This window comes from Lepus europaeus, chromosome 7 (assembly GCF_033115175.1).
Source record: "Lepus europaeus isolate LE1 chromosome 7, mLepTim1.pri, whole genome shotgun sequence".
NCBI classification, from domain to species: domain Eukaryota; kingdom Metazoa; phylum Chordata; class Mammalia; order Lagomorpha; family Leporidae; genus Lepus; species Lepus europaeus.
This window is the reverse complement of record NC_084833.1, coordinates 32,833,970-32,861,156: the sequence shown is the minus strand read 5'-3', so window position 1 is coordinate 32,861,156 and position 27,187 is coordinate 32,833,970. Positions and strand designations below refer to the sequence as shown.

Below are 27,187 nucleotides of genomic sequence, written 5' to 3'. Positions count from 1 at the left end.
GATGGTTCAATGTTTGCAAAACAATCAATGTGATACACTACATTAACAGACTGCAGAAGAAAAACCATATGATTCTCTCAATAGACGCAGAGAAAGCATTCAATAAAATACAACACCCTTTCATGATGAAAACTCTAAGCAAACCAGGTATAGAATGAACATTCCTCAATACAATCAAAGCAATTAGCATCCTATTGAATGGGGAAAAGTTGGAAGTATTTCCACTGGGATCTGGTACCAGACAGGGATGCCCACTGTCACCACTGCTATTCAATATTGTTCTGGAAGTTTTAGCCAGAGCTAGAGGCAAGAAAAAGAAATTAAAAGGATTCAAATTGGGAAGGAAGAACTCAAACTATCCCTCTTTGCAGATGATATGATTCTTTACTTAGGGAATCCAAAGAACTCTACTAAGAGACTATTGGAACTCATCGAAGAGTTTGGTAAAGTAGCAGGATATAAAATCAATGCACAAAAATCAACAGCCTTTGTATACACAGGCAATGCATGGCTGAGGAAGAACTGCTAAGATCAATCCCATTCACAATAGCCACGAAAACAATCAAATACCTTGGAATAAACTTAACCAAGGACGTTAAAGATCTCTACGATGAGAATTACAAAATTTTAAAGAAAGAAATAGAAGAGGATACCAAAAAATGGAAAAATCTTCCATGCTCATGGATTAGAAGAACCAACATCATCAAAATGTCCATTCTCCCAAAAGCAATTTATAGATTCAATGTGATACCAATCAAAACACCAAAGACATTCTTCTCAGATCTGGAAAAAATGATGTTGAAATTCATATGGAGACACAGGAGACCTCGAATAGCTAAAGCAATCTTGAACAACAAAACAAAGCCGGAGGCATCACAATACCAGATTTCAGGACATACTACAAGGCAGTTGTAATCTAAACAGCATAGTACTGGTACAGAAACAGATGGATAGACCAATGGAACAGAATAGAAACACCAGAAATCAATCCAAACATCTACAGCCAACTTATATTTGATCAAGGATCCAAAACCAATCCCTGGAGCAAGGACAGTCTATTCAACAACTAGTGCTGGGAAAACTGGATTTCCACATGCAGAAGCATGAAGCAAGACCCCTACCTTACACCTTACACAAAAATCCACTCAACATGGATTAAAGATCTAAATCTATGACCTGACACCATCAAATTATTAGAGAACATTGGAGAAACCCTGCAAGATACAGGTACTGGCAAAGACTTCTTGGAAAAGACCCCAGAAGCACAGGCAATCAAAGCCAAAATTAACATTTGGGATTGCATCAAATTGAGAAGTTTCTGTACTGCAAAAGAAACAGTCCAGAAAGTTAAAAGCAACTGACATGATGGGAAAAAAATATTTGCAAACTATGCAACAGATAAAGGGTTAATAACCAGAATCTACAAAGAGATTAAGAAACTCCACAACACTAAAACAAACAACCCACTTAAGAGACGGGCCAAAGACCTCAATAGACATTTTCCAAAAGAGGAAATCCAAATGGCCAACAGACACATGAAAAAATGTTCAAGATCACTAGCAATCAGAGAAATGCAAATCAAAACCACAATGAGGTTTCACCTCACCTCGGTGAGAATGGCTCACATTCAGAAATCTACCAACAACAGCTGCTGGCGAGGATGTGGGGAAAAAGGGACACTAACCCACTGTTGGTGAGAATGCAAACTGGTAAAGCCACTATGGATGTCAGCCTGGAGATTCCTCAGAAACCTGAATATAACCCTACCATACAACCCAGCCATCCTACTCCTTGGAATTTAACCAAAGGAAATTAAATTGGCAAACAAAAAAGCTGTCTGCACCTTAATGTTTATTGCAGCTCAATTCACAATAGCTAAGACCTGGAACCAACCCAAATGCCCATCAACAGTAGACTGGATAAAGAAATTATGGGACATGTAATTTATAGAATACTATACAGCAGTAAAAAAACAATGAAATCCAGTCATTTGCAACAAAATGGAGGAATCTGGAACATATCATGCTGAGTGAATTAAGCCAGTCCCAGAGGGACAAATATTATATGTTCTCCCTGATCGGTGACAACTAACCGAGCACCAAAAAGGAAACTTGTTGAAGTGAAATGGACACTATGAGAAACAATGTCTTGATCAGCCATTGCTCTTTTATAATGAACATAACCTCAGCATTGACTGTTAGAGACTATTTAAGCAATGTTTTCTCAGGCTACAGCAATGTTGAGCAAATTCACTTGTCCACAGACATAAAACACATGTTTAGGCCGGCGCCGCGGCTCAATAGGCTAATCCTCCGCCTAGCAGCGCCGGCACACCGGGTTCTAGTCCCAGTCAGGGCACTGGATTCTGTCCCGGTTGCCCCTCTTCCAGGCCAGCTCTCTGCTGTGGCCAGGGAGTACAGTGGAGGATGGCCCAAGTACTTGGGTCCTGCACCCCATGGGAGACCAGGAGAAGCACCTGGCTCCTGCCATCGGATCAGCGCGGTGCGCCGGCCGCAGCGCGCCAGCCGCGGCGGCCATTGGAGGGTGAACCAACGGCAAAGGAAGACCTTTCTCTCTGTCTCTCTCTCACTGTCCACTCTGCCTGTCAAAAATACAAAAAAAAAAAAAAAAAAAAAAACATGTTTAAGTAACAGCTTTAATAATGACAATAGGGCTATTCAGTCTCCATATTCCTTCCTCTTTTGTCACATATCTCAACTGATCAGAATGTGAGAGAAGAGGAGGCTATTCCAACTCAATATATCTCAACCACGGACTCTGAATGACAGAAGATGGCACACTGTAGATGCCACTCCACTTAAATAATATACATCAGCCCCGCCAAAAATCTAACTGTCTTTAAAAAGAAAGGTAAGGGCTGGCACTATGACACAAAGGGTTAACACCCTGGCCTGAGGCGCTGGCGTCCCATATGGGCACCACTTCTAGTCCTGGTGGCTCCACTTCTAATCCCCCTCTCTGCTATGGCCTGGAAAAGCAGTAGAAGATGGCCCAAGTCCTTGGGTCCCTGCACTCAAGTGGGAGACCCAGAGGAAGCTCCTGGCTCCTAGCTTTGAATCAGTGCAGCTCTGGCCATTGCAGCCATCTGGGGAATGAACCAGTGAATGAAAGACCTCTCTGTCTCTACCTCTCTCTGTAACTCTGTCTTTCAAATAAATAAAATAAATCTTTAAAAAAAAAAAAAGAAGGGTAAAAGGAAAGTATTCAAAATTGACAAAGCATTTACCAAAAGGAAACTGAGAAAATCCAAAACTATCTAAATTTATTTTTAATTGATAAGACATTCCCTCCTCCCACTGCCATCAATCAACCAAAATGGAGATTCACAAGTTGAGTAATGTTCAGTTATAGAGAAATAACATTCTGTTTCTGCACATTTAAGTTTGGTTAAAATTTATAATCATACACAGCATTGTGATGCAGCAAGTTAAATTGCTGCCTGTAGCACTGGCATCCCACAGCTGCTCTGCTTCTGATCCAGTTCTAAACTATGGCCTGGGAAAGCAGCAGAAGATGGCCCAAGTACTTGGGCCCCTGCACCCACGTGGGAAACATGGAAGAAGCTCCAGGCTCCCGGCTCCTGACTTTGGACGGACCCAGCTCTGGCTGTTGTGGTCATTTGGGGAGTGAACCAGCAGATGGAAGACACCTCTCTTTCTCTTTCTCTCTCTCTCTCTAATTCTGCCTTTCAAATAAATAAATATTTTTTAAAAGACATATAATCATACACAACCCCAAATAAATACACTACAATCAAGTTAGAAGTTACAAGTGCCAAGAAGGAAAACAAGGAAACAGTGAGAGAGGGAGATGGAGGGTGCTAAAGAGGGTGCTAAAGAGGTAATATTTAAGCTGAGATGTGCTGAAATAGGAAGTTCCAGGCATGCAAAAAAATAAGAGAAGGAATGTTGTGGTTGAGGGAGCAACAGGTTTCCTGAAAACAGGAAAAGGTTGGTACACTAGGGAGTCAGAAGGAGGCTACCACTGGAGCACACTGGAGGGTGGAGCAAAATGAGACCACACTGGCTCCTGTGTAGGAACAGAGAGGGCAACCGAAGCGGGGAGGTCAGCTTTGGTGACTTAGGTAAAAGTAAAAGATGACAATGGCCTCATAGGAATATTGTTAATGGAGACAGAGCTAGAGGCAAGAAATATTTGAGAAGTAGAAATAACAGGTGAATTTGGATGGGACTGATAAGAGAGACTGGGAGAGAGAGGGAGACGGGGGGGGGAGGGAGAGAGAGAGAGAAAGTTTTATGTGGATGACTTCTACATATCTGATTAAGAACCTGTGGAGCAATGTGCTTCAATTTAATTCATCTCTTTGGCTTTCAGAAAGCAGCTTCCCACTTGCCTTCAGAAAAATTTTGCAGAACCTAATTCCTATTTCATCTCATTCTGTCAGCCATAGTTGAAATCTTCTGTTCACTGGAAAATCATACAGGAAACAAACCAGTAAAATGTTCCCAGAAAGAGACCTGCAAAACTACAGAGTATGCACAAAGAATCAAGAAAAGGTCTTTACTGATTATCAACCTCTCTAACAGGTCAGAAAAGTATGAATCAGAGAAGTTAAGGAGTCACGACCCACATTAAAGAGCCAGTTAATGGCAGAACCAAAGCTGGAATCTAGTTCTTCTGATTGAACTCAATATGAATGAAGCAGCATGACAAATGGGTATAGTGATTACATGTATTTAACAGTCATGTATCCATATTTTCTGTTTCTCTTTCCTCCAGTTATCCGCAAGAAAGGTGCACCATCTAAATTCACACTGAAGGGTAACTGCACCAATTTTTTCAGAAAGCCTTCTAACTATATGCTATGGGATACTGAACTCTAGACCTTTAACTCCCACTTAAGGGAAGAAAAAGAAGGAGAGAGAGCAAGAGGAAGGAACTTTTAATTTCAAGTCCTATTGTTAAAAATAATAAAATTTGGACCCCTCTAAATCTTACTTGAGATCTCAAATATTACCACATTTTAGTTCACTGTGATTCCTCCTTTGCTTTACTAAACTATAAATGATAATGAAAGCTGTGTGAAAACTTTAATACTTCAATTCCTTAAGTCTAAGGACCTCATTTTATAAATTTTTCTACATTCTTCTACGAGCCCAATCCTTTTTTCACTCTGAAAAGAGAATGATTATGAATTCAGAAAGAGAAAAGAAATGCAAAATATTTTAGCTCCATGGTCCCTTTCCCAATGACATTTCAACACTGCAGCCTTCCAGCTTCTCAATTTCCTGACATTTACTTTTAACTCTCCTTTACAATGCTGACACAAATTCAGAGAGATATCTATGTAAAATATTTCTTTCAAATTGTGACTCATCTCACAGTAACATGTTTGGCTAAATTCGAGTTCTCAGGAAGAGACAAGTCTGAGCGAAGCTTTTCATGCAGACTTATATTTCCATTCCTTAAAAAATATGTTTATGTCAACAGATCCAATATTACACAAGAAACAAATAGCTTTCATACACATTTACACCCACCGACAGAGAAAACAATCTAGCCTAAAGCTACCCACTTTCCCTAAAATTACGGGTAGCCAATGCAAGTTGAAGATGTCTGTTTGAAAGCCTTAGAGCCAGAATTAATTTTGTTTGTTTTAAGATACCCAGCAAATTTCTTTTCTCCTAACAGGAAAGTTAGTTCTTCAGACCTGTGTGCTCTGCAAACATGAAGTCTGGAAAGATCGATTGCTTCTCTTTATTTCAGGCTTTCATCCTCAAAATGGCTGGCTCCATTTAGATAACACTTTTCCTCAAACACTCATTACACCCCTCACTGTAAAACACAATGTGACTGCTCCCAAAGTTATGAGTCATGGAAAAGAGGTTATAAAACCTTTCTCCTCTAAACTAAATAAAAGCATTTATTGCCAACCTCAGGAGATAAAAGTCGAATCAGCCTTCCTGAAAGCCAGTGAATCAGTTCTGTAGCCTCCCACAAGATTCTTCTCAAGTAATTTGCAAAAAAGAACTCACACAGCCCTCACCAAAGGAGCTGAAAAAACATCCCACCGTGTTTCTGTAATTCTCTGATGAATTTATGAAAGAGTTGCTAATTTTCTTGTCAGCAGAAAGATCCAACCTATCTCTCTTCCTATTTAGTTTTGTATTTAAGTGACATTTGCAGTTTAAATAATAAACCATAATCAAGTAATGAAACAAGGCAACCCCTGGCATCTTATTATGTCGTAAACAAAGAGGGCTGTCACAAATTCAATGCTGCTACATCCTCAAAAAACAATCTCAGGACTTAAATGTGGTGACTCAGTCCACAGCCAAGGGATTTGAGGGGCTTCAACCCCTTCAGGCTGGGCACAAAGGGAAAGGAAGAACACGACAGGTCCATGCCTACTACTTCAACCATGCCTTTGTCTGCTGTGTTCAATTTTTCTGCAAAGAAGCTTTTGACTCGGTACTTACCATGCTCAAGTCCAGCAACTGAGTTTCTAGATTCAAGTCCCAACTCCAGTCTGGATTCCAGCTACCTGATCATGTGCATCCTGGGAGGTAGTTGTGATAGCTCAAGAAGTTTCGTCCCTGCCATCCAAGGGGGAAACCTGGGTGGAATTCCCAAGTCTGGCCTGTCCCAAGCATTTAGGAAGTGAGTGTTCTCCCTCTTCTCTCTCCCATCCCTCCCTTCTCTCTCCCAAATAATAAAAAAGCAATAAGTTCCTGGAAAATTAAATGTAAAAGGTAAATTTACTTTTTAAAAAAATTCAAATGACTTTTAAAAATACTTTCAGCATAGTCACTTGTTACTCAAAAGAACCCATAAAAAGTGAGTCTGCAATCACCCTTAAGGAAATAAATACTATCCTAGCTACAACTAAGTAAGTGCCCATTTCAAAGAATCCCTCATCCATAGCCCTCTTCACTACTCAAAGGCCAGCCGCCCTCCCTGTTATCCCACCCACCAGCAGTTCCTTCCACCTCCCGCCCCAGCCCCAACACATCCCCAGACCCGAACTAGTGGTTGTACATGGATCCAACCTTGCTACCGTGGCAACCAAGAAGACAACACAGCCCCAAAATGAAGTCCAATCGCAGCCAACCAGTGGTCAACCTCAAGGGGTGCCTCTCCACCAGCTCCCTGGAACCACGTGCATGCAACAAAAGTAGTGCTAAGCAGTACCACCATGATCTCAACTTTCACCGGCTAATTAGCTCTGATGTGGATGTGGACAATTCCTAAACCAGCTCCACATGGAACCTGGAGGAGTAGTGACTGTGGGTCCTGCCAGGAGCGGTGGGGAGGAATTTGATTCATCTAAAAAAGGAAGCCAGAAAGGCCAATCAGAATCCGGAAATCACTGGCCCACTTCATATCCGGAAAAGAAGTGGCTACATTCTCTAGTATATACGCCTGCTGCAGCCTTCCAACCTCTTAAGAGGATTTTAGTATCCATTTTTAGGATTTACTTGCATGCCTAACACTGCAACACTTGCAGAGTCTTTAAAAGAATCCTGAGGCAAATATAACTTTATAAAATATCGCAGGGTTATATAGATGTCTTTAGTAACTATGGCACCCTAGAATTTTTAAATAAATATATCACTCCTTTTATGAAGTACTGCATTCGGTTTTGAAAAGCTGTCTAAGGTTCAGATCTGGATTTCCTCTTCCAACTAAAGAAAGCAATAGAATTAGTAAATTGGGGGGGGGGAGCCCACTATTAAATATTATATTACGGCTGGAAAACAAAAATGCTGGGGAAGTCCAGTGGGCCAATGAACATCACCTGCCAGGCCCAGGCTGAGAAATATCTTCAGCCTGAATGGCACTTTTCAGTTTTTAGAGGAACGTCTGTTTCATTTACAAGAAGCTTCCTTCAGCCAAAAACTACCAAGATGTGCCATGATTTACCAACAATTAAACAGAATCCTGTCCCCAAGTACCGTGCTTCTTCAAGCAGTCTGCCCTGTGAGCAGACAGAAGCATTATCCCCTGCCTTCACAAAAGTGGGAAAGGACTGGGAGAAAGACACCTAAAGACTGCTAAAGCCTCTAAGCCCAAGTAAAGAGGCCAAGTGTACCAATCACCAGACAAATGTAGAAGCTGAGCCCTTCACTCAGAGCTTTAGGAAGATATTCTAAAGCTCACTTCACTGCAAGTAGGATTTTCAAGATATGAATTTCACTAAAGCACAAACTGAATAGAATCATGTCAGTGTAATCCTCACATATTTCTTGCCAGCTGGGATCCTGGATGTAGAGATGTAACTGCCTCTCCAATGGGCCCGAAACCACCAGCCTGTTTCATACGGGTCACTGCATAGCCATCAGATGGAGATACTGTGTGGTCACTACCCTAACAAAGAGATCCAAACCACTGACGCCGCAGGAAAAGGCCACGGTTCCCATTTCCAATCTCCCGAGCCACCCCACTCCCTCTGCAATGGAGTATCAATAGAGAGACTAAATGAATTGTTTACTTAATTGTGCTGTGCAAGCTGAATAATTGCATGCTTTCCAGGAAGGCTTTGTAACCAATGAGATGGTATTGGATCTGCCAAAACCCTTACCTTGAAGCCAACATCCTTTCTTTCTGTAGACTCTCTCCTATCACAAATAATGGCAACCCTTGTATTATTTCTAGAGGAGGCAAACTCAAGGCAGAAACATCAAAAATCATGTCTTTCAAAATGGAAAAACCTTCATGAAGCTGCACCCGAGAGAACTGCTCTCCCCATATTTGCCAGCGTGGAAACTTCAGTCATAAATACTGATTTAACTCATTATACATAGAAATAGCTCCACCAAATGGCAAAACAATCTACCTTAAAATTAGCAAGGCTCTCTGTCTCTGTCTCTCCCTCTCCCTCTCCCCCTCTTTCTCTAACTCTACCTTTTAAATAAATAATAGACCAATCTTTAAAAAAAAAAAAGAATTTTTTAAAACGGGGTCAGCATATGGCATAGCAGGTTAAGCTGCTACCTGCAATGTTGTCATCCCATATGGGCACTGGTTTGTATCCTGGCTGCTCTACTTCTGATCCAGCTCCCTAATGCACCTGGGAAAACAGCAGAAGATGGCCCAAGCACTTAGGTTCCTGCACCCACATGGGTGACCTAGAAGAAGCTCTTGGCTCCTGGCTTCAGCCTGGCTCAGCCCTGGCTGTTGCAGCCATTTGGGGAGTGAACCAGTGGGTGAAAGATTCTCTTTCTCTTTCTCTCTTTCCCCCTTCCCTCATTCTTTCTCCATAACTCTGCCTTTCAAATAAAGAATAAATAAATCTTTTCAAAAAAATGAGCAAAAGTGGTCTATTAAATAGAAAGGTCACATCTGAAAAGAAAGGAGATTTGATGAAAATAAGAGGGGTTGAGACCGGTTAAAAACTGTCAAATAGTACTCAAGAAGACTAGAAGGGAAGGAGAAATGCAAGATAATTTACCTGTCAAACAGTCTTAGAAATAATAAAAATCAAATAATCAAAAGCAATATTATTTACCTGTCAAAGCTTCTTGAGGATGGTAAAAATCAGACTCAAATAATGATAATAAAATCAAAAATCAAATAATGTGTAAAGTGAAATTAGAAAACCCTTAAGATTAGCAATAATCAAAATTTTAGGCAAAGAAAACTCACATTACTATAATAATGAGAAAAATCTGTAAGTCTGTACACTAATTACATTAGTTTTTTAAAAAAGGACAAAACATAGCTAAATGAGATGACTTTACATCTTCCCCAAGGCTTGCCTGAAACATTAAAACACAAAACAGAGAGGCCAGCACTGAGGCACAGTGTGTAAAGCTGCTGCCTCCAATGCCAGCATTACATATGGCGTTGTGTCCTGGACACTCCATTTCCAATCCAGCTCCCTGCTAATGCACCTGGGAAACGCAGAAAGAGGGTCCAAGTGCCTGGGCCCCTGCCACCCACATGGGAGATGTGGAAAATGCTCTTGGCTTCGGCCCAGTCCAGCACCAGCCAGTGTTGCAGCCATCTGGGGAGTGAACCAGTGGATGGATGATCTCTGTCTCTCCCTCCCTCTCTGTAACTCTGACTTTCAAATAAATAACTAAATATTAAAAAGAAACAAAACAGAACTTTTCAAATCAAGATACTCACTCCTGTGGAAGAACTGTTTGCGGCTCTTCATATTTATTCTGTTGTTTTAATTTAGTTATTTTTGAATGAGGAATACATCAAAGACAGGGCTCACAGTGGAAAAGTCGCTCGCCTACTTGGATCTCCAGCCACCCACTCCCCTTCCCATTATAGATGCTGACATTCAAGGGTTCAAATTAGGGCTTCTCAACTTCACGATGGTGACAAAGCAACATGCACTCATACATACTTGGACATTTGAGTCTGACGTCTTCTCCAACTAGTGATGGAGAAGTGCAATGCTCACGCAATGCTGGGCAGCAACAGCGAGCAGCAGCCCCTAGCCAGCCATGACAACATGAGAAGCAGCAGACCCTACCACGCAGCATACTGCACTGCCTGCATTTTTGAACACTGTGTTTTGTTTTCACATCATATCAAGTCTATGTGTGTGCGTGAGATGTTCAATACTTTATGATAAAAACAGGTTTTGTGTTAGATGATTTTACCCAATGGCTAGCTAATGTAAGTGTTCAGAACAGATTTAAAGTAGACAAGGCTAAGCTATGATGTCCAATAGGTTAGGTATAGTAAATGCATTTTTATTTTTAAAAGATTTTTATTTGGGGCCGGCACTGTGGCTCACTTGGTTAATCCTCCACCTGCAGCGCCAGCATCCCAAATGGACACCAGGTTCTAGTCCCGGTTGCTCCTCTTCCAGTCCAGCTCTCTGCTGTGGCCCAGTAAGGCAGTGGAAGATGGCCCAAGTACTTGGGCCCCTGTACCCACATGCGAGACCAGGAAGAAGCACCTGGCTCCTGGCTTTGGATCGGTATAGCGCCAGCCATGGCGGCCATTTGGGGAGTGAAACAACGGAAGGAAGACCTTTCTCTCTGTCTCTCTCTCTCTCTCTCTCTCTCTCTCTCTGTGTGTGTGTCTATAACTCTACCTGTCAAATTAAAAAAAAAAAGATTTTTATTTATTCATTTGACGGGCAGAGTTACAGAGAGGGAGATATAGACAGAGAGACAGAGACAGAAATAGAGACAGAGAGAGAGAGGGACAGGGAGGGAGAAAGAGAGAGGGATAGATAATGAGAATCTTCCATCTGATGCTTCATTCCCCAAATGGCGTTAATGGCTAGAGCTGAGCTGATTCAAAGCCATGAGCCAGGAGCTTCTTCCAGGTCTCCCACATGAGTACAGAGGCTCAAACACTTGGGCCATCCTTTACTGCTTTCCCAGGCCATAGAAGAGAACTGAATTGGAAATGCAGCAGCCAGGACTCGAACTGGTGCCCATATGGGATGCAGGCACTGCAGGCAGCAGCTTTACCTGGTTCATCACAGTACCAACCTCTAAATGCATTTCTAAAGATTTATTTATTTACTTGAAAGCCAGAGTGACAGAGAGAGAGACAGAGAGATCTTCAATCCACTGGTTCACTCTCCAGATGGCAGCTACTGCCAGCGCTGGACCAGGCCAAAGTCAGGAGCCATCTTTTGATGCTTTCCCAGAACATTAACAGAGAGCTGAATTGAAAGTGGACTAACTAGGACACAAACCAGTGCCCATATGGGATGCTAGCATCACAGACTGCATCTTTACCCACTTTAGCCACAATGCCAGGCTCTAAAACGCATTTTTGACTTTGGATATTTCAACATACAATAGGTTTACTGGGATACAACCTCAACATAGGTTGAGGTGCACCTGTAGTTCCTTATGATTTCTTCCCTCTCACAAATTTAAATACTCTTTAAACTCTATTTTGGAATAATTTTCTTTCTTTTTGTTCCTTCCCACTGTGCCCTTTTTTATTTCTTGTAATAACAACCAGGGTGTTTGCTCCTGCACAGGCCTCTACTCATACAAGGTTTAGCTTATCTAGCTAGCTGCTGTCTCGCAGTGTCGTAATCCTCCATGACACAGTCAGTGCCCCATTAACAGGATTAGGACCTGAGAGGAGCAGTACTCCTCAGGAAACAAGAAGGGAGAGAAACTACTTTTTGCAAATATCATTGAAAAAAAATCAGGCTTAAAACAAGTGGAAAAATATAATATAGCTGCCACCAAGATGAAGTTTAACAGGGAGAGCTGACAAGGCAATATCACCTTGATGCAAGCATCAGCTGACTTTTATCTGGACATCAGCCTTGATTGATCTTTATCTTTTGGCGCCAAATTACCCAGAGCAGTACTTACCAAGAACACACTTCTGAATGTATCTGAGAGTGAGACAGAGATGCTAGAGTGTTAGGAGGACTAGGATGGAAGACGACGAAGACACCACACACAACTGGGGTGGCCTTCCAACAAGTCCTCACCGTAAGAATACACAAAAAGGAAGGACACATGCACCTTTCAACCCTACCACATCCATTCTTTTTCCTTCCCAAATCGAGCTAAGGTTATGGGGTATTTTTTAAAAAGACCCAAGTTCTAGTTCTGGTTTGTTATGACCTCAGTTTACCCTTCCCCTAATCGACTGTGCAGTTTCCTCATCTATAAAGGGAAAGGGTTTTGCCTTGATGAGCTCTAAAGCCTCTTCTAATCTTCATCCTTCTCTAGGTCTAAGGTGCCCTTTCTCTGCAAATATTGAATTATATGAGTGTGCTTCAAAAAGTTCAAGAAAAATGCATATGACGTAAAAACTATGCATGGATTTCAAAGTTATTTTGCACAAAATGAACTTATCTTTTAATTCCATTTTCCATTAACTTTTTGAAATATCCTTCTATGCCTGCTATGTGAATATTAAATTCATTTGATTTCTCAAATTTATTTGCCTTGAAATAGCAGATGGTATGTAGGTGTGTTTTTAAATTTTCATCAGAGATGTTACTGCCATGGACAGCTCTCACTCTGGAGATGCCCAGAATCCATTTCCCCCTCTTCACAGGACCCTGGTTTCATTTGGGAGAAGTATCATGTACAATTTAGGGACATAAATCCAAGTTTAGGGATGGGCATTTTGCCTAGCAGTTGACACTGAGCTGGTGAAGATGCCCATAGCTCATACTAAAGTACCTGGGCTCAATACCCAGCTCCATTCCAACGCATCTTTCTGCTAATACAGACCCAGAGAGGCAGTAGTCATGGCTCCAGTAGCTGGGTCCCTGCCACCCACATCATAGACCTGGGATGGAGTTTCAAGCTCCTGGCTTTGGCCTGGCCGTTGTGGGCATTTAGGGAATAAACCAGTAAATGTGATATCTCTCTCTAATTAATTAGCTATTTTTAAAATTTAAAAAATCCAAGTGTTTGCCTCCTCCAACTACAAAAGCTTAACAGGAACCTAGAGGTTCCTTCTGCTACTATGTCCTCTCACAAATAAATCCATAGGATGGACATGTGACCTATCACACGTTCTCCCCCAGGGCATCTCTAGGAGAGCAACAAAAGAACAAAAGAAACAGAGAGGCTTCCTTTACTCTAGAAGTGGTGCGCAGGCAAGACTGTCGAGTAATTCTTGCCTCAAGACCTTCTGTTCTTCAGGTTTCCCTTCAGTCCCTACAAACCAGCCCGTATCCTTTTAGTAAATTCCCTTTCCTATTAAGTTAGTGGCTTGCTGACGAACAAGCCACTCCAAAACTTGATGGGTTAAGGTAGCAATCACCGATTCCCTCATACTTCTGTGGACTGGCAAGTTGGGCAGGGCTCAGCCAGCACAGTGTGTCCCCGATTCAACCTAAGAACTCTGCTTCACAATGTAACATGAAACACAGTAGACTGTTGAAGCCTCAGTAGTTGGGATATTCCCCTGTTTATACTGCATATATTAGTGGGATTAATTGAAAAGAATGTGGGTGTCATGGTAGTGGGACTATAATAGGAAAATAATTTAAGTGAAAGTACCTCAGTTCAAGTCTCGCTGATGACTTGGATGTCTAATTTTGAACTTATAAAATCTCTATGACTGAAGTTAAGCAAATCAAAATGGTAATGATAATATCTGCTCTGAGTTGAAGAATATTTGTGAATATAAAATACAGTGACTATGAACTTCAAGCCATCCTCACTGCATTGCAGTGCAAGACCATCAAATGATCTCTCAAGCTGAAAATGTGCAAAACTATCCTAATCATCAATAATAAATATTACCATTGTTCCTCATATTTTTTATGATTTCAAAAGCTATTTATTTAAAGTAATACATTGGGGTCGGCACTGTGGCGCACTAGGTTAATCCTCCGCCTGCAGTGCTGGCATCCCATATGGTGCCGGTTCTAGTCCTGGCTGCTCTGCTTCCAGTCCAGCTCTCTTCTGTGGCCTGGGAGGGCAGTGGAGGATGGCCCAAGTGCTTGCGCCCGTGCATCAGACGGGAGACCCAGAAGAAGCTCCTGGCTCCTGGCTTCAGATCGGTGCAGCTCCGGCCGTTGCAGCCTTTTGGGAATGAACCAATGGAAGGAAGACCTTTCTCTCTGTCTGTCTCTCTCTCTCTCTCACTCTCTCTCAGTCTGTAACTCTACCTGTCAAATAAATAAATAAAAATCTTTAAAAAAAATAAAGTAATACATCTACAGACTAAACAATTCTTAAGCCGTGTTTCAGATCTAACCAACTCCACAAAATATTCTGAGAACAGCTGTATCCACATATTTCAACTATATGACTATACTTCTTTGCTCATTTTTCCTTCTCTTTTATCTCCTGAATAACCTCTTTCAGATATGATTCAAGGTAGAATTTATGTTCCTCATATTTTGTTCACTGCTCTTTAGGCAAGATCTGATGCCTCATGGTCAAGACCAGTGCTCTCTTAATGCAAAACATCCTGTCATTATGAAGGTTCTCACAAAACCATTTTTGGGGTTTTTTTCTACATCTTCATCCTCATATACCACATCAACTCACACAAACCCAGCAGTCCTACTCATCATTTTGACCCAAGAGCAAAGTGTTTGTTTCTTAGCCTTTGAAAATTTTGTGAAGTCATTAAAAAGTTTCTCACCTGAAGTTTGTTTGCATACTCATTTAAAGTATAAGAAACATTGAGAAGAAAGTGCTTGATTTATTTAACTCACCTAGGGGCAAGAGTTGTGGTGCTGTGGGTTAAGCCACCGCCTGCAACACCAGCATCCTGTATGGAAATCGGTTCAATTCCCAGCTGCTCCACTTCCAATGCAACTCCCTGTTAATATGTCTGGGAAAGCAGTGGAAAATGTCCCAAACACTTGGGCCCCTGTGCCCACATAGGAGACCAAGATGAAGTTCCAGGCTCCTGGCTTCAGCCTGGCCCAGCCCTGGCTGTTGCAACTATTTGGGGAATGAATCAATGAATGCAAGATCTCTCTCTCTCTGTCTCTCTCTCTCTCTCTCTCTGTCTCTCTCTAACTGTGCCTTTCCAATAAATGAATAAATCTTTAAAAAAAAAAAAACTTACCTAGTTTGAACAGTAATTGCCTTCATGTCATCACCACATCAAGCAACCATCTTTTCTATGCCTTGGCAAACTGACATACTGAACTTATCTTTTCATTTTGTTTCCCGTGAACTTTTTGAAGCATCTTCATATGTATTCTTTGTTCCAACCACTTTCCTCATTTATGTCAACATATTTTCCCTAAGTTCTTTTAACTTCATGTCTCTCAAAAGGCACTGATGTTACCGTTCCCATGATTATCTATTTCTTCTATACCTCCATTTATGCTCCTTGTGAACTTTATTTCCAGTGCTATCACACTGTCTACTCACTCTCCCCCTCACTCTGTCTCTCTCACCAATTCCCTCTTTAAATTTTCCATATTGTAAAATGTCACACAGATTTACTGCTGGAAAGACAAGAAGGTAACACAACTATGCACTTTGCTGTCTGAACTGAATAACAGATACGCAGTGACCAATCACTGAAAAACTTTAGAAGTGACATGATAGATCCTTATATAGTGACTTGTGGACTGAAGAACTAGCAGTAAAGTTTGTACATGCAATTTCTACAGTGATGTGGTAATTGAAATTTTTTTTAAAAATTTTATTTGAAAGAGAGAGTTACAGACAGAAGGAAAGAGATACAGAGAGAAAGATCTTCCATCTGCTGGTTCACTCCCCAAATAGCTACAACAGCCAGAGCTGGGCTGCTCAGAAGCCAGGAGCCAAGAGCTTCTTCTGGGTCTCCCACACAGGTGCAGGGACCCAAGCACTTGCACCATCTTCTACTGCTTTTCTAGGCCACAGCAGAGAGCTGTATCTAAAGAAGAACAGCCGGGACACGAACCAACACTTGTATGGGATGCAGGTGCCATAGGCGGAGGCTTAACTTAGCACGCCACAGCGTCAGCCTCAGTAATTGAAATTTTAATTCCAATTTTTTGAAACATTTAGAAGTGCATATTATTGGAGGATTGGTACTATTTAACCATGAACCATGATAACTAAAATTTGGACATATCAGGAATATGCAAGGCAAGGGCTACTTGTGTCAACATTATATAAAGTTTTTTAAGATTATTTGTATTGAGAAATTTAAAAAAAGATTATTTATATTGAAAGTCAGAGAGAGAGAGAGAGGGAGAGAGAGAAAGAGAGAGATCCACTGGTTCACTCCCCAGAGAGCTGCAGCAGCCAGTGTTAGGTCAGGCTAAAGCTAGGAGCCAGGAGCTTCATTCAGGTCTCATATGTGGATAGCAGGGCCCCAACCAACTGGGCCATCTGCTGCTGCTCTTTCCCAGGCCATTTTCAGGCAGCTGGATTGGAAGTGGAGCAGCTGGGACACCAAACAGCGCCCATATAGAATGCCAGCATCGCAGGTGGCAGTTTTACCCACCATACCACAATGCTGACCCTGCATTATACAAAGTTTAATGTTGCCACAAAGAGGCAATGACTAGATCTCACACTTACTGTATAAGGAGTTCAATTTTTTTTAACTTTTATTTAATGAATATAAATTTCCAGTGTACAGCTTATGGATTACAATGGCTTCCCCCTCCCATAACTTCCCTCCCACCCGCAACCCTCCCCTCTCCCGCTCCCTCTCCCCTTCCATTCACATCAAGATTCATTTTCAATTCTCTTTATATACAGAAGATCAATTTAGTATAAAGATTTCAACAGTTTGCACCCACATAGAAACACAAAGTGAAACATACTGTTTGAGTACTAGTTATAGCATTAAATCACAATGTACAGCACATTAAGGACAGAGATCCCACATGAGGAGCAAGTGCACAGTGGCTCCTGTTGTTGACCCAACAAATTGACACTCTAGTTTATGGCGCCAGTAACCACCCTAGGCTGTCGTCATGAGTTGCCAAGGCTATGGAAGCCTTCCAAGTTTGCCAACTCTGACCATATTTAGACAAGGTCATAAAAGACAGAGTGAGGATAGTAACCAATGATCCTAAGAGTGGCATTTACCAGGTTTGAACAATTATACAGCATTAAGTGGGGAAGAGGACCATCAGTACACACAGGTTGGGAGTAGAGCCATTGGAGGTAGAATAGAGGTTATGATTACAAAGGAATGAGGCCCAAGTGCACTAGACAGGGTCTAGAACAAAGGACAGAGTCATTATTAGAGGAGCTAAGAAAGGTGCTGTCTAAGCTACAAGTAATTTTTCTGATTGAGAGGCAAATAGAACCTGATAGAAGGGGCTTGATAATAATCTGGTGGGCTTTAGGCCTTGTAAATTCAGAGGCCCAGGCCTATCTATCTCTTCACATGGGGTATATCCTAAGGGAGGTGTGAACCTCCTAGGGGAAGGCACTCTGTTGACTTTCATTACTTGGCTAAGCCCAACTTGTTCTTTCATTTCTCTATTCTCTTCAAGGTAGGAAACTAGTTCTATTATGATGGAATCTGTAGAATGCACAATTTAATCTTTAGACCTTATAAAAGAGATGGCTAACATTTTTCTGTAATAGCATAGCCAAAATAAGAGCTTAAATAATAATCTCATAGCTAGATTCACTTCGCCATCAGCGAAGTATACAGTAAGTAGAAAAAAACCTCCCTTTCAGACCAAAGGGAAAGAAAGTTTTAAAGTGAGAATATAACTTTCCTCATGGGCATTGTCTACCTTAGAAAAACTACTACAGAACATGCCTGTGACTATAGACTTGTAGTTCAGGCCACCGAAGATTAGAGATGGGACACGGGCACTCCCTTGACTTGCATCCTCTGGTCTGCTTTAACACAAACCAGGAGGAAAAGAAAGCTCGGCATCAGAAGCAATGGGTGGCAGGCCTATTAATGGCTGATCTGTACAGTGATCTGCCCTCAAGGAGACCCAACAGGCCAGTCCACTGCAGTGGCTTTCAATGTGGTAAGCCTGGGCTTCAGCAGAAGTCAGCTTGTGAAGAGCCCTGGCAGCTCTGCCAAGAGTTGGATCACTGGAAATGGACCTGCCCTGGAGTGGAAGGATGCCCAGGTCAGAGCCACAGATCTTATTGGCTCTAAGCTGAAAAGCCCTTCACTCAGCCCAACTTCCAAAGTGACCACTGCAGCTGAGGGGATGGTCAAGTAGGGTCAGCAACATTGCAGGCAGAACTGTAAATTTCTTGTTAGAGATGCCCCCTGCCTTTACCTGGCCAGCTCTCCTCCCAGGCCAGCCAAGTAATGAAAGTCAACAGGAGTTCAATTTAACTCAGACATCTATGGGACCCCAAGTTTTCAGTTTTCATCTTTGTCTCAAGAAGATCTGGCAAAATGTTAACTGTAGGCAGCCAAGAGGGGAGAAGGAAGGACTGGATAATAGATGTGCTTTAATCCCTGCATATAGGCCCAGAAGAAAATTTATGGAGAGGAAAACAGCATAGCCAAACTCAAAGTTCATCAAGAAGTGAGGAAAGAGATGACCCAAATTAAGCAGATTTTATTATTCTTTGTTTCTGAGGCCAGAAGGAAATGTAACATAGTTTTCCATGAATGTGGCTGATAGTCTATGAATATCCATTTTCCCTTTCTCAGTAGCAGAGTCATAATTTTTAACTGGTTATACAACTACCTAAAATGAAAGGCCATATTTCTCTAACCTTTCTTGTAGCGAGCTGTGTCCAATGATCATATACTTTCAGGATATGAATGAAAGTATTATAGAGATTGGACAGAGAACTCCTTAAAAGAAGCTGAGTTGGATGTGAGGAGCAACCCTTTGTTCTTTCTACTGCCTGGAGGACAGATATTAGAAATAGCCATCTTGAGCTATCAGGCATTGTTGGGAGTGGAAGCCAGGCTTTGGGATGGTAGAACATAAAGGTAGAAGGAACTGAGTCCTTCATGGCTTTATGGGAACATCACATAAGCTTTGGGCTCTTTTATCTCAATGAAGCCACTCTTCTCAGAGTCTGCTCACATCCCAATCAGTTCCTAAATGATCAAATGAATACTTTGGTCTAGCTCATGGGGTATTTCAGTGCCCCAAGTGTCACTGAATGACTATTGCCTTCACTTTTATATCCTTCTACACAAGTTCTATACAACAGAAGTCCAAATGAGGCAGAAACACACAAGCAAAGCAATATTTTTCACATAATATTGGATACTGGGGGAGCAATGCTTGTTTTTAAAGTTCTAATACAGATTCCAATAATCAAATCTCTGACCTGGCTTAAGAACTGTTGAGGAGGGGCTGGCGCTGTGGCATAGAGGGTGAAGCCGCTGCTTGCAGTGCTGACATCCCATATGGGCACCAGTTCAAGTCCTGGCTGCTGCACTTCCCATCCAGCTCTCTGCTATGGCCTGGGAAAGCAGTCAAAGGTGACCCAAGTGCTTGGGCCCCTGCATCCATGTGGGAGATCCAGAAGAAGCTTCTGGTTTCAGATCAGCTCAACTCTGGCCACTGTGGCCATTTGGAGACTGAACCAAGCAGATGGAAGATTCTCTCCCTCTCACTCTCACTCCCTACCTCTGCTTCTCTGTAGCTCTGCCTTTCAAATAAGTAAATAAATCTTTAAAAAACAAAAAAGAACTGTTTTAGGAGAAGAAAAAAAAAAGCTGAAAGGGAGAGAGTACCAGTTCACAATAAACTATTGGAAGTACAGAAAATGGAAACCCTAAAATGTGTTTCAGTGTAAGCCTGCATTCATGGAAGTGTCTAAAGGGTAAAAAAGGAAGTGATGGCTTGAGGGCTGATCCCACATTAAAAGAGAAGTGACAGACAGAAGGGAACTGAGGGGAAGGCAACCAAACTGGTCTAGATATATTCATTCAGTGAAGGATGTGAGAAGGAACCAGAGTTTTACTGCTGGCGGCCAAGAAGATAGACATGGACCAGCAGTTCAAACACTCGGGTGTCATCTTGTAAAAGAGGGACTCACTTTAATCTGCCTAGTTCCAAGCAGAATTAGGGCCAGTTACCAAAGTAAACATAAAGCAAATTTCAACTAATAAAAGGGAAAACCTTCTGAGAATTAGAACTTTACAAAACTGGAATGCAGTAGTTCTTAAGGTAGTGAGTTACCTAACATGATGATGGATTTTTTAATTAGAAATGATCCTGGAATTCAGGACTTATTCTGAAATTCAAAATAGAAAATGAAAATACTGTTATATCTTAGAGTCCTTGAAAAGTAGAAATGACTTTGATTTAAGGGAGACCATTTTTGAAGGATGTTAAGGGAGTTCTGCATTGGATAGGAAACTGGCTTAAGGAGAGCTATTCCCATTCTAATGTTCTAATGGCACTGTATTTCCTGTTACCCGTGAAGCCATTTTTAAATGGTTAATATGTTCAGTGACCCAAGATTTGAACAAATGGTCTCTGAGAAAAATAATGATGCATCTGTTAGCCAAAACTTCTTCAACTGTAAGTAGAATAAACAACTCAGTTTGAGGAGGAAAAATAGGAGAGTCAATGGCATGGCTAAATTTTGCTTCAGGCATGGATGCTCAAACAATATGGACAGAAGTCTTCCTGAGTCTCCTGGGGCAATTTTCTCTTAACTGGCTTCAGTTTCATAGACTCTGACCATGTGGAATCCGAGATTGTCTGTGTTAGTTTCACACATCATTCTTTAGCCTAGAAGTTCACTGGACAGAGAACTCCTTTTCCTCAAAAGTCTCATAATGAGCAGGGACTGACCTCGCCTTACACACAAACCCATTGTTTAGGCAATTATGTGGACTCTGAATGGCCAGACTTGGGTAAACTGAGAATGGAATACGGCTTGGAAAATGAGGAAAGAGGGCTTCTGTTAGTTGAAATAAGGGAGGCTGAGAAGACAAAAAGAATACATGTTTACGATGAGGACATCAATGAATGTGGTAGATTTTCAATGACAACATATGTAGAATGTGGTGCCTATTCCTTTTCATTGTAGTACCAGACACCCAGCTTTTTTTTTTTTTTTTTTTTTTTTTTGACAGGCAGAGTGGACAGTGAGAGACAAAGACAGAGAGAAAGATCTTCCTTTACCGTTGGTTCACCCTCCAATGGCCGCTGTGGACGGCACACTGTGGCCGGCGCACCATGCTGACCCAAAGGTAGGAGCCAGGTGCTTATCCTGGTCTCCTATGGGGTGCAGGGCCCAAGCACTTGGGCCACAGCAGAGAGCTGGACAAGAAGAGGGGCAACCGGGACAGAATCCGGCGCCCCGACTGGGACTAGAACCTGGTATACTAGCGCCGCTAGGTGGAGGATTAGCCTATTGAGCCGCCAGTGCCAGCCCGGACACCCAGCTTTTTAAAATGTGTTTGTTTGAGAGTAAGAGGCAGACAGATGGAGCAATCATATATGCAGTTCATTCTCCATATACCTGTAATAGACACCTGCTGGGGCCAAAGCAAGGAACCAGGAACTCAGTCCAGGTCTCCCATATGCGTGGGCAGGAGCTCAACTACTTACGTCATCATGTGCTGCCTCTGAGGGTGCACATTAGCAGGAAGCTGGAGTCAGGGCTGGAGCTTGAACGTGAACCCAGGCACTCTGCTAGGGGATGCAGGCATTCCAAGTAGCATCTTAACTGCTAATATAAGTATCAACCTTTGGACCTCTTAAATCTCAGTACAGAAAATGGAAACACCATGTATCATAAAGTACATGGAGAAAATAAAATGAATTTGATTCTAGGCTTTAATCTAAAATTCTAATATTCAGGCAAGTAACAATTTTAACAGGTCTATCTTTTCACCAGTTCCCCTTTTCAGTTCCCCTGTCTGTTCACAGACAGCCTCATCAGACAAAGTAAAAGCAAAAGCAGAAAATGTTTATTGAGGTGGTTGAAGGCAAGGCCTGTAAAGAAAAATTCTTCATTAATAGCTGAAAAATCTTTCTCTATATTTAATATTTAGGTGACATATTTCTATTTCAGGAGAAGTAAACATTGCAGTCATGAATAGCAAACAGAAACACAAACTCCATTTATTTGTAAAATAAACTCATTTTCTCTTCATATCAATGCAAAAAATGACCCAATGCCATATGTTCCATTTGCCATGATTCTAAGACAGCAAAGCTATACAATTTCTAGATCATTAACTTGTCTTCCTATTTTTCCATGTCTTGCAGTTCTGCTAGGTAAGCATTCGTTCTTTGCTTTGATAATGCTACCTTTTATACGTTTGGTATTTCATTTGCTCAATTACTCCATGCAAAACTACAGCAGCCAGCAGGTGGGGGACTGGGGGAGGAAAGGCCCCACCCCACAGATTCCCTAAGAGAGTAAGAACGCAAGACTACACTTCTAATGATTTCAAACAAAAGGAGGTTTTGTCTTTTGCTAGTCTCAAGTTTGAAAAAGGCATCCATACCCTCTCATTTTATATCATCAGAGCCAGGCTGAATGCCACAGTTCTCAGCATAACACAATGGTACAACAGAGGAGCGTGTCAGCTCTCTAAGTAGTGGGAGGCAAGACAGTGAAGAGGAACGTATACCTGGAGTCATGGAGGAACCATGAAAGTCTCAGGAGCAGAAAAGCAATTGCAGGGCTGCAGGTTATTTGTGCAAAACCAGGTAAGTAAAATCCTGCAAAGAAACCACCACATCAAACCTGAAAAATGTAACGAGAGTCACTGCAATGATACAAGAGGTATCTTGAGGTTCAAGCAGCCACGTAAGTATTATTCCTACTATCTTCCATTTCTAGCCATTACTTGGCTATCCATAGAGATTTCTGGCTAGGTTAAGTCATTCAAGTGGTTGCATAAGATTGAGGCCATTATGAAAAAAAAATCAGTCAACTTCTGAGACAAGCTATGGAGTTCACATTAAACAGCCTCATCTACACGACTGAGAATGTAAAGTCACTGATAGATGCTTACACAAGAAGTCAAACTGGAACTGGTACACAAACTGAATATACAAACAACATATAAACATGTTAACAGGATGTAGGAACAGAGAGTAACAAGAGATATAAAAGAATAAAGCAACTCATAATATATGTATGCCACTTACGATAGGTGCATACTTACAGAATTAACATTTACTACTTTCTTTAATGCAGATAAACTAAGTAGTTGACAAATAAATAGATACACTAATATGTATAAAAAGAACATCATGATTTGTCATGGATTAAACAATTTCTTAAACAGCATGGAGGACCTCATTTAACCCTTCCTGTAGTTCTATAAGGTAGGCATTAGTAATATCCCCTTTTCATATGGCAGGAAAGTAGATCTCAAAGAACTTTGTAGGCCGGCACCACGGCTCACTAGGCTATCCTCCACCTGTGGCGCCGGCACCCGGGGTTCTAGTCCCAGTCAGGGTGCCGGATTCTGGCCCAGTTGCTCCTTTTCCAGGCCAGCTCTCTGCTGTGGCCCGGGAAGGCAGTGGAGGATGGCCCAAGTGCTTGGGCCCTGCACCCGCATAGGAGACTAGGAGGTAGCACCTGGCTCCTGGCTTTGGATCGGCACAGTGTGCCAGCCTTAGTAGCCATTTGGGGGGCGAACCAATGGAAGGAAGACCTTTCTCTCTCTCTCTCTCTCTCTCTCTCTCTCTCTCTCTCTCTCTCACTAACTCTGCCTGTCAAAAAAAAAAAAAAAAAAAAAGAACTTTGTAAACTTGATAAAGCTTCACAGCTAGCAAAGGCACAGTCAAGATTTTGACTCAGCCCATCTGACTCTCAAATCCGGGCACTTTTCTAAGGCACGTTGCATGTGTTTGGGCATTTAATTCACTTCTGATAGCAAGCCTATTAAATAGAAACCATCTCCATTTTTCTAATGAGAGAATTAAGAAAATCATTAATTTGTTCTTGGCTCTAATGGTAAAGCCACAGAGAACTTAGGTCTGTCTGACTCTGTACTCCACTACAAAGATAATAAAGCACAGACTGCTACTCAGTCACCAAAATCTATTTATTCTCCTTCTCCTGGAAGGAGAACAAGACTTTCCTGGGAACAAGACTGCCAAGCCCAGAACTATACTTCTAAGCCTCCTTTGCAGTTAGACATGGTTATCTGATTAAGTTGTCTCTAAAGGGATATGAGTGGAATCTTGCACAACTTCTTCTTTTTTTCTTTTTTTTTAAGGTTTATTTATTTGTTTGAAAGGCAGAGTTACAGAGAGGCAGAAGTGGGGGTGGGGAGTAAGGAAGGGAGGGAGGAAGGGCGAGGTCTTCCATCCGATGGTTCACTCCCCAGATGGCTGCAATAGCTGGAGCTGCGCTGATCCAAAACCAGGAGGAGCCAGGAGCTCCCTCCAGGTCTCCCACACACGTGCAGTGGCCCAAGGACTTGAGCCATCTTCAACTGCTTTCCCAGGCCATAGCAGAGAGCTGGATGGGAAGTGGAGAAGCCAGGACTCGAACTGGCACCCATATGGGATGGTGGTACTATAGGTGGCAGCTTTACCTGCTACACCACAGTCCCGGCCCCAAGTGCAACTTCTAAGGAAATCTGTTGCCCCTGCCTTTCTCTTTCCCATGAACTGGAACTCAGCATGGCAGCTTCAATCATACAGATAATGCTCACATCCTAAGAGGTGGCAGAGCACAGCTGCCATGCACAGGAAATACACACCTTGGAACCATGATATAGGAGAAAAATTAATTTCTACATTATGTTAGCCACTATAATTTCAGAGTATTTTTGTCAAAGCAGCTTAGACAAATTCTAACTAATGTAGTCAACAAGGATCAGGACATGTGTGAGGAAGAGTGACTTACAGACTTTGGTAAGATGGACAAAAAGCAGGTGTGAGAGCATAAGGCAACCGATCACACCAAAATGCTACCTGCAGTATTCTTTCTAGGAAATCACCTTGTGATAGTCTTCTTTCTCAAGATGATGATGCATATTACATAAGTCACCCAAAAAACATCATATAATGAAACAAACAAAACAAAAACCAACTTCCTGAGATATAGCAGATAGCAAGTGACAGAAAAAGAGTAAGATTTTCATCCCCTGCTTTTAGTTTGCTTTATTACATTTAAATTGACCAGAAATTTATTCAAATGGAGTATCTAAATGCATTAGATACTACTAAGAATTCATTAGAACAACCAAGCTAGAATTTATTAGGACATACCAAAACCAAATCCCCAAAACCAAATCCCCTTTAAAACAGGTATACTGAAACGAAATCAGTACCTCTGGTTATTATTTCAATTATCTTTATTTTATCCCTACACTGCATACTGCCTACCTTGATGTGTGGTTCCAGGTCATGCAAAACAAATCTTTATCACCTGATATCTCTGAAAGATATCAGGAAAAACTGTAGGGACACTTCTTGAATTATACACTCAACCCTGGTTACCCAAAAAATACATGAGATTTTCCCACTGAAGCTAATGTAAAGAAAATGCATTCCTGGGGCAGGCATTTGGTGTTGCAGCTAGGCCACCACTTGGGACATCATCGGCATCCCATATGGGAGTGTCTGAGTCCAGCTTCCCATTAATGTGCACCCTGGGAGGTAGCAAATGATGGCTCAAGCACCTGAGTTCCTGCTGCCTACCTGAGAGACCTGGATGGCGTTCACAGCTCCTGGCTTCAGCCTGGTCCAGGCTGGGCTGCTGCAGGCATTTGGGGTGTGAAAGATCTCTGTCTCTCAGTCTCTGTCTCTGTATCTCTTTCTCTCAATCTCTCTCTCTCTTTCAAATAAATGCAAATAAATGGATCTTTTAAGAAAAAAAGGAAACGCATTCCTATATTAAGTAATTTTTCCATATTTCAATATCCACCAAATGTTCACAACTACTAGCCTCTTAACTCCACATATATGGATGCTAATTCTAATAAAAAATTTTAAATATCATATTTGCAAAGATGTTCAGTGAAGCATAAAAAGGAAGAAGCACTGTACACAAACAAAATATAAAAATGCAATGAAAAAATGATTAAATAAATAATGATCCATCCCTAAGGAAAACACAAGGCTAATTTAAAAACAAACTCCACAAAAAAGCAGTGAGAAACAAGTTAAATCTTTCAAAGAGATAACAAAGGAGATTTGCATCTCATGACCCAGAACAGCATATACTTTAAATTTTTTAATTAAAAATGTTTAATATGCTTAAAAATTGTATATATTTATTGGGTATAGTGTGATGTTTCAGTGCATGTATACAATGTGTAATATCCAATTAAGGTAAATATATTTATCTCTTCAAGTACTTCACATTTCTTTATAATGAGAACATCAAAAAAAAGATTCTACTTTCCAGTTGTTTATAGAGAAATATACAGTACATCAACATTATCTATCTCCACCCTACTGTGCAATAGAACCCGAGAATAACTTTTTACCATCTAGATATAACCAAGTCCCCATCAGTCAACCTTTCCCCATCCCTTCCTCCTCACTTCATTCTCTGATCTCCAATGATCACATTTGTATTTTTAAGTCCTATGAGGTTACCTATTGTTTTAGACTCCACATATGACTGACATCAGGTGATATTTGCCTTTCTGCACTTGCCTTATTTCACTTGACATAAGGGCCTCCAGTACTATCCATATTGCTGCAAATGACAAGATTCTATCCTTTTTGTAGTTAAGTAATTTTCCAATGTGTATGACTACCAAATTTTCTTCATCAATTCAACAATGGGTGAACACTTAGGTTGTTTCCATGTCTTGGCTAGTGTGAATAGTACTGCAGTAAACATGAGAGTACAGATGTCTCTTTGACAAATGAATTTCATTTCCCTTAAGATAAGCACCCAGAAATGGGATTGATGGATCATATGGTAGTTCTATC

At 41.4% G+C, this 27,187-nt stretch overlaps 1 protein-coding gene and 1 pseudogene across 1 annotated transcript in view; both read right to left on the bottom strand.

The window, feature by feature from the left end:
- The window catches only part of LOC133764376 (uncharacterized), a 245,261-nt gene that overhangs the window by 146,220 nt on the left and 71,854 nt on the right, over positions 1–27,187 (bottom strand). The gene's annotated exons all lie outside the window — the stretch shown is intronic.
- LOC133763709 (cytochrome b-c1 complex subunit 7-like) lies at positions 14,619–14,944 on the bottom strand (annotated as a pseudogene).